The following is an 8,452-nucleotide window of genomic DNA, read 5'->3' as shown; positions in this document are numbered from 1 at the left end:
CAGTGGGTTAAGGATCTGGCACTTTTACTGCAGTGGCTTGGGTCACTGCTGTGGGACAGGTTCAATCCATGGCCCAGGAACTTCCACATACCATGGATGAGGCAAATAAACAAACAAACAAACAAACAAAAAGCAGCTAATCTGTAATTCAGATGATGTTGAAACTTAAATTACCAATGTATATGAAGTTCCCATCATGGTGCAGCAGAAATGAATCCAACTAGGAACCATGAGGTTTCAGGTTCCATCCCTGGCCTCATTCAAGGGGCATTGCCATGGGCTGTGGTGTGGGTCACAGATACAGCTTGGATCCTGCATTGTTGTGGCTGTGGTGTAAGCTGGCAGCTGTAGCTCAGATTGGACCCCTGGGCTGGGAACCTCCATATGCCATGGTGAATCCCTTAAAAAGCAAAAAATAATCAAAAACCTTTCAGCTTAAGCTTATTTTATTTCAGGGATAATTAATGCAGGTAAAATTATAACAGTTAATAAATATGGATTTAACAGAAATAGCTTTTCCAAAAAAAAAATACATGCCAAAGAAATTAAATGTTCTCAATATTCTTAAACTATAAAAGCAAGATATCCATGAAGTTTTTCTTCATCTTTTTTTTTTTTTAAATCGTGGTGGAAAACATTGAGAATATGGCCAGACGTTGGTCTCAGACACTAACAATACAAGGATGAAAAATACAGAGCTTACCTTTAAACAATCTAGAGTGTAAGGTTTAGAAGCCAACAAACAGTTGAAATAGGGTAGAAAATACTGAAATTTTGGTGTACTGAGAGTTATGGGAATTCAAAGAAATGTCATCTAACCAAGCTTGGGGTGAGATGGTGTGGAGGACCAGAATAGAGCTGCTGGAGAAATAACTCTCCAGTGAGTTTTGAAGAATGACAAACAATAAATGCTGGAGAGGGTGTGGAGAAAAGGGAAGCCTCTTACACTATTGATGGGAATCTAAGTTGGTGCAGCCACTTATGGAAAACAGTATGGAGGTTCTTTAAAAACCTAAAACTAGAACGATCATATGATCCAGCAATCCCACTCCTGGGCATCTATCCAAAGAAAACCATCATTTGAAAAGATACATGTACTCCAGTGTTCATAGCAGCACCATATACAATAACAAAGACTGGGAAGCCACCTAAATATCCACGGACAGAGGAGTAGTTCAAGAAGATGTGGTACATATATACAATGGAATATTACTCAGTCATAAACAAGACTGGAGTAATGGCATTTGCAGCAACATGGATGGACTGAGAAATTATCATACTAAGTGAAGTTAGATAGTAGAAAACATCATATGATATCACTTACATGTGGAATCTAAAAAAAAATAATTATCCATATGAACTCATTTGCAGAGCAGAAACAGACTCACAGACTTTGAAAAACGTATGGTTACCAAAGGTGTCAGGTTGCGGGGAGGGATAGACTGGGGGTTTGTGATAGGTATATGCACACTGAGGTCTATGGAATGATTGAGCAGCAGAGACCTCCTGTCTAGCATAGGGCACTCTACCCATTCCGTGATTCTGTGATCATTTATATGGGAAAAGAATCTGAAAGAGAATGGGTGTGTGTGTCTGTATAACTGAATCATTTTGTTAGACCGCAGAAATGATTATGACCTTGTCCATCAACTATACTTCAATAAAGCTTTATAAACAACAACGAAGAAGACAATGAACTGACAAGAAGAAGGGATGCCATGGCTGTGATTTTCCTTCCAAGAAGGAAGTTGGCTGCCTCAGGCCATTTGGAGTGTCCGAGAGAGGATGGTTCTAGAAGGAAGTTAGGTAAGGCTATGGATACAAGCATGGTGGCTTCAGAAAGAGCTTGTTATTCCCAAATGAGACAACTTATTCTTTTTGTCCTTGCTTTTGGTTGCTGATGAAACTTGGCTCTTCCATGTTGCATAGAATTTCTTAAGCATTGGTTCTAGTGAAACCAACCCATTTATTTTCCCCCTGAAACTTGTGTGAGCAAAGAAGGCAAGGTTATTCCTGTTTTCGGATGTTTTTCTTTCCAGGAAATTAAAACAACAACAACAAAAAAAAAACAAAAAAAAACACGTTTACCCCAGATTGAATTTAATCAAAGACTTCTTAGACTTTCATGATTAAAAAAAACCTCTGGGTGGATGTGTCCAATAAGTGAATCAACATTTATGTGAGTTGATAAACCCATCAGGATCAACAAGAGCAAATTGCTTGTATATATGTTAATATGAAATTATTGATGCAGGCTTGATTTGTGTAAAATAAACGGTTAACATTTACATATTTAATTTCAGCTTCAAGTGATACAGTTCTTTAAATAAGATTTGTAATCCCAAATGTTCTCACTTGTTATTTTTTGCAAAGACCAGATTGAAATTTAACCATCTACATCCTACATCAGTGGACTGACAAAGTAAGCCAGCTCGTAGCAATAAAATTAAATCGAATAGTATTTCAATACCCCCTGTTAAGCATGAAATTATAATACTAATGAAACTATTCTATGCTTCCCTGAAAAGACACTTTATATCTTTCCCGATATAAAATCACATGAGGGTAACACTTTGTACATTTTCTTCTTGATGAGAAAATGGGAAACCATGGTTGTGCAAGTGCATGGATTCAAAAATTTGGCCAAATGTATTTCATTTTCTTTAAAATTTTAATTTAGCTCTTGAAGAGTATTAACCTCGACAGAATTTATTAGGAGGTGAAATCTTTGCTTTTACAAAAGTCTTGGGTGCCGTGAAAATAGGAGTCACAGGTCTTTAAGAACTGGAAAGTGGGGCGTTCCCATTGTGGCTCAGCGGTAATAAACCTGACTAGTATCCACAAAGACCTGAGTTTGATCCCTGGCCTTGCTCAGTGGGTTGAGGATCCGGCGTCGCTGTGAGCTGTAGTGTAGGTCACAGACATGCCTCGGATCCCACGTTGCTGTGACTGTGGTGTAGGCTGGCATCTGCAGCTCTGATTCAAACCCTACCCTGGGAACTTGGAAACTTCCATATGGCACAGGGGCAGCCCTAAAAAGCCAAAAAAAAAAAAAAGAACTGGCAAATGGGTCCCCTAACTTTAAGAAGTATTTTTGCTGACATTTGTTTTCAAGACACCAGCAAGGTTAGATGAGATATCATTATAGGAGGAAAAATCTCCATCCTTTGAGTCACAAGCGTCTGTGTGTATCTAATCAAAACGATTGACCTTGACCAGAAAAATACATGTATGTGCTTTTGCACATACCACAGTGTCAGGGATTTTCAGCCCATATATGGATCAGTGGTTAGGAATGCCTCCTTCAAAAAGTAAGTTCTCCTTGGAGGAGCAAGTGGCCTTTCTTAATTTGGGAGAAACAAGACCTTAAAGAATTACCAGCAAAGATTCACGATGTAAAGGATGTTACCAGCCTTTGCTGAAATGCCTGTACAGGAAAGAAAATGATTTGCTGGAGTAAGACTTTTTCATGACCTTAGTGTTTGTACAGATGTTATAAGAATAACATGCAATTCTGAATGCTCAAATGGATTTTTCTAAAGCTGGATGTTTCTTTGGTAGAAATCTTAGGTCAAACCCAACATCAGTGGATTCTTCACTCAGGTCCTAGTAGGTACCAGAGGGATAGGTCCTCTTTTGCGGCTCTGAGGTTGGTGTTTAGACCATCTCCCAAGTTCTGTTTAAGAATGTTGAACCCATACCTAAAACTGTGTCTCACTAAGTGGTATTCACAGGATTCTACTTTACTAGGGATCGTTTTGACCCTGGGTCCATTTCCTTCGGTCGTTTCATCTTATAACTCCTCTCAAAATTAAAATCAAACACAAGTCGATAATGCAGTTTCCTGGTGTTGGATGAGCATGGCGGTTCAAGAACAAAACCTAGATCCATCCCTCTTAGAGCTGACCAGCACACTGCAGGATCCAACTCATGGCAATGCTGAGTTATTAAGAAGAAGTGAACTTAAACTGGAAGAAAGCCCACCTGCCCGTCTAAAACATTTTGTTCCGTAGAAGAAGTCAGAAACAAACCTATGCAATTCTGCTGATACAAAGTTCAAGGTCCGGTGAGGCTCATGTAGTGATTTTCTCGAGATAGGAAATGTTTTGGAAGTGGGCAGGAAGGAGGGAAATGCAGAAATATTTTATATCATGTTCTGGCTGCTGTTTCCACAGACACATCTCTTTGTCCAGAGTCCTGAAGCTGCACACTTAAGACAGATGCATCCTATTCCATGTATATGATATCTGATTGAACTACCATTAGTTTTTAAAGACAGTAAGTTAAATTAGCAGCTGCTAAAATGTCTCTGTGGAAGCAGCAATTCCACAGGGCTTTCATAGATGTGATGCCATGTATTTCGTGTATCAAATAATATACCTTGTGGATAGGTGTGCCTGACAACACAATTTGGGAAACTCTCACATAAAGAGTGCTGAGTATTTAAACATGATATTACATTATAACCTAATTTTAAAATTTTTACTTTTATTAGTAGTACTTAAGTTTTATTTATTATTTTATTTTATTTTTATTTAGAGATTTTTATTATGGTTGATTTACAATGTTCTGTCAATTTCTGCTGTATAGCAAAGTGACCCGGTTATACACACAATTTTTTTTTTTTAGAAGTGAGTCCTTTCAAAATGGTTAGACTTTGGAAAAGTGGGTTTCAGTGGAGGAGCCCACTGATGAATAATTTAAAATGACAATTACTGCAGAGAGATGAGGTGAAGTTTTTCATTTTATTGTTGAAACTATAAAAACCTCAGTGAACAGACTGAATAATTTTACAAAATTTCTTTTCTTTTCTTTTCTTTTTTTAACACCACACCTATGGCACATGGATGTTTCCAGGCTAGAGGTCAAATTGGAGCTGCGGCTGCCAGCTTGCACTACAGCCACAGCAATGCCAGATCTGAGCCGTGTCTGTGACCTACACCACAGCTCATGGCAACACCGGATCCTTAACCCATTGAGCAAGGCCAGGGATCCCACCTGTGTCTTCATGAATACTGGTCAGATTCATTTCCGCAGAGCCACGACAGGAACTCCTGGTTGTTTATATTCTGATCGATGCCACAAACATTTATTTTTCTCTCTTAAAATTCACTGAGTTATCACACGGCCTGGCACCCTAAGAGGTGATTTACTGCTTCTTTCAATGGGCCCAAGCAATGACACACCTAGAAATGTAGGACCTCATGAAATATCATATAATATGTCATATACATTGAAATGTGTGACATGACTTAATTGCTAATTTAATTTGAATATCTTCCCTGCATCAACAACAACAACAACAAAAAAACAGCCATGCTGGAGTTCATGCTATGGCACAGCAGAAATGAATCCAGCTAGTATCCAGGAGGATGCAGGTTTGATCCTTGGCCTCACTCAGTGAGTTAAGGATCTGGCATTGTGCATGAGCTGTGGTGTAGGTCACAGATGCGACTCAGATCCTGTGTTACCATGGCTGTGGTGTAGGCCAGCAGCTGCAGCTCTGATTCCACCCCTGGGACCTTCCATCCGTCACAGGTGCAGCCCTCAAGAAGGAAAACAAACAAACGTACGAACAAACAAGAAAACTCCACCTGTAAGTTGAGAATTAGGTTTTATTAGGTGGCATACTGAGGGCTTACACCCAGGCAGCAGCTTCGTAGACCGCTCTGAGGGACCGTTCCAAAGAGGTCAGTGAGGAATGGGGATGCAGAGAAATTTTTGCAACAAAAACCAGAGAGTGGGAACATCCAACAGTGACTGTTATTTTAAGAAAAACCAGACATCTCACAGGAAGGAAGGGAGTGCTTTTCTGTGTCTGGGAAGATGCAGGGTTCTGGGTTCAGTGAAACCACTCCTTTCATAGGCACCTCAGCTCCTTGGGGCCAGAGTCCTATTTTTCCCCAACCCACCATCCTTCCCCACAGGAGGCACTGCCCAGAGCAGCTGTGGTGGCTGCTGGCTTGATGGCTGCAAGCGTGATGGCTGCAAGCGTGTTTATTTACGGGAAAGGTAAGGTGACTTTCTTTATCCACCCCTTCTGTATCACGAGAGCCTGGAAATGTTGTCTCTGTCCATTCGGTTGCCCTCTGACATAATCTGGGGAGGGATTAATTATCTGGGGAGAAAAACATGAAACATTCAAACTTCTTAGAAACCATCGAATGGTAGAGGTCTCCTGAGTGCATTTTAAATTTCAGCCTTCTGTGATCTGATGGGTTCAATCCGTATCAGTTCATTTTTAAGCCTGTTCATTTCATGAAAATTCATGAAGGTGGATTTCTTCTTTTTTTCCCGCCTTTAACTGTCAGTACGTGCTAAATCTGAACGCTCCTTCAAGGCTTCCACGGGAGACCATAGTGCTTTGCATCACCTTCTCAGCAGAGCCCTGGGTGGGGAATGGGCCGCCGGGACCCTTTTAACTTGATGATCTTTGTGTCTGTGGCCTGCCTCTTGTCTCAGGAGATTTTTCTCTGACATTTGGAACTAGGACTGCAGTTCCATTTTGGTTGGCCACCGGTAAAGAGTCTGCTATTTATATCAGCAACAGCCTACAGTTGGAAAGTGGTCAGGGATGCATTCTCCCTGGAGCTGAAAATACCCGGCTTGCTCACAAACAGATGATATGAGTGAGAGCATCATTGTCAGGGCAAATCGAACAAGAAACCCTTGAAATTCGATGGTTTGTTTTAGCATCAAATTAGAAGACAATGGCGCATATGCAGCCACCATCGTCAGAATAAAGGTGGGACATGATTTGATAGCATTTCTGTTGGGAGCTAAACTTCTTCCAACCAATTTCCACCCATTCCATCCATTTTTTGGGCTACTGGTAGACTAGATGGACCATAGTTCTCTTTTTCTATTCCTTACTCGTAAAATACAGCGGATTATGCCACTTGATTAAGAAGCATGTTTTATAAATCATCTGAAGAAAAATAGAACCCAGTGAAGAATGAAGCCTGCCCCATATTATATGGGTAGAGTTTGCACCACATTCTTTTTTTTTTTTTCTATTTGCAGGCAAATTCTCATCCTAAAATCTTACGTGCATCACAGATTCTTAGGTAGAACACGTGCTAGATATTAAATCATGTGTTTTATTCAGTGTGTGTGCTCTTTTTTCCTTTTGCTGCCTTGTGTTTGACAGAGGTCATTATCTTTCAGGTGATATTAAAAGGTAATGCATGTTGGATTAAAAAAACCCATTTGTATTGAGATGTCTTTCAACGCCCAGAAAACACACTGATCGTAAGTATTCAGTGGGATGCTTTCGGTCCATTTATGTATTTTTATCATGTGATATATGCACACAATTTTTCATTATCCTAGGAAATTCCCACCAGCATCCTAGGAAATTCTCCATCAATTAACTCCCCACCAGAGCCCAGCTTCTGTTGCTCTTGAAAAGGTTTCCCAGTTCTTGCACTTTTTGTTAATTAGATGTTACGATATATTTTTGTCATTTTTAAAACAGGTAACATTTCTGAGATTTATAGTGTTGTGTATATCAATGGGTCATTTGTTTTTATTGCATATTGCTGGTTTGGACACATATACAGTTTATATTTTCCTCAACAAAATTTGGGTTGTTTTTTAGGTTTTGGCCATTACAAATATTTAGGCTCTGTAAACTTTCATGTATATGTCTTTGCCTGGATGTATTTCTTTATGTTATTGGAACTGGTTATGTTATTGGAACTTCATGTTATTGGAACTGGTACACTTTTAACTTTGTAATAAACTACTAAAAAATTTTCCAGAAGTTACTGTCATGGCTCAGTGGTAAAGAACCTGACTAGTATCCATGAGGATGCAGGTTTGGTCCCTGACCTCTCTCAGTAGTTTACGAATGTGGTGTTGCCATGAGCTGTGGTGTAGTTTGCAGATGTGGCTTGGATCTGGCATGGCTATGGCTGTGGTGCAGGCCAGCAGCTGCAGCTCTGATGCAACCCCTAGCCTGGGAACTTTATATGCTGCAGGTGCAGCCTTAAAAAAAAAAAAAAAAAAAAAAAGTAATAATAATAATATAAAAATAGTGTAAAAATAATTTTCCAAAGAGGTTGTCTGATTTTGTACTTCTTCAGCAAGGCATGAAAATTCCAGTTGCTCCTGTACTCACTAATATGTGAATCATCCATCTTTATGCTATTCTGGTAGATGTGGTTTGATTTTAATGTTTTCATGTGGTTATTGGTAATGTTTATGTCTTGAATGGTAGTTACACATTTTAATTTTTTTTTTACCTTTCATTTATTTATTTTTGTCTTTTGAAAGCCACACCTGCAGCGTATGGAAGTTCCCAGGCTAGGGGTAGAATATGCTGGATCCTTAACCCACTGAGCAAGGCCAGGGACAGAACCTGTGTCCTCACAGATACTAGTCAGTTTCATTACTGCAGAGGCACAACAGGAACCCCAACACATTTTAGTTTTTAATTCATTTTATTGCA

General features: G+C 39.6%; 1 long non-coding RNA gene across 3 annotated transcripts in view; it reads left to right on the top strand.

Annotated features, from left to right (window-relative positions):
• The window catches only part of LOC102164143, a 42,944-nt gene continuing 40,086 nt past the window's right edge, over window positions 5,595–8,452 (top strand). Inside the window, exons 1-2 of one of the 3 annotated variants that reach the window (XR_002340929.1) lie at window positions 5,595–6,012; window positions 7,168–7,251. This is a non-coding gene — a long non-coding RNA (uncharacterized LOC102164143). The remainder of the gene's footprint in view (window positions 6,013–7,167; window positions 7,252–8,452) is intronic. The other 2 variants (XR_002340927.1, XR_002340928.1) reach the window with 2 other exon arrangements.

Source organism: Sus scrofa, chromosome Y, assembly GCF_000003025.6.
Source record: "Sus scrofa isolate TJ Tabasco breed Duroc chromosome Y, Sscrofa11.1, whole genome shotgun sequence".
NCBI classification, from domain to species: Eukaryota; Metazoa; Chordata; class Mammalia; order Artiodactyla; family Suidae; genus Sus; species Sus scrofa.
This window is presented reverse-complemented; position numbering and strand designations above follow the sequence as displayed.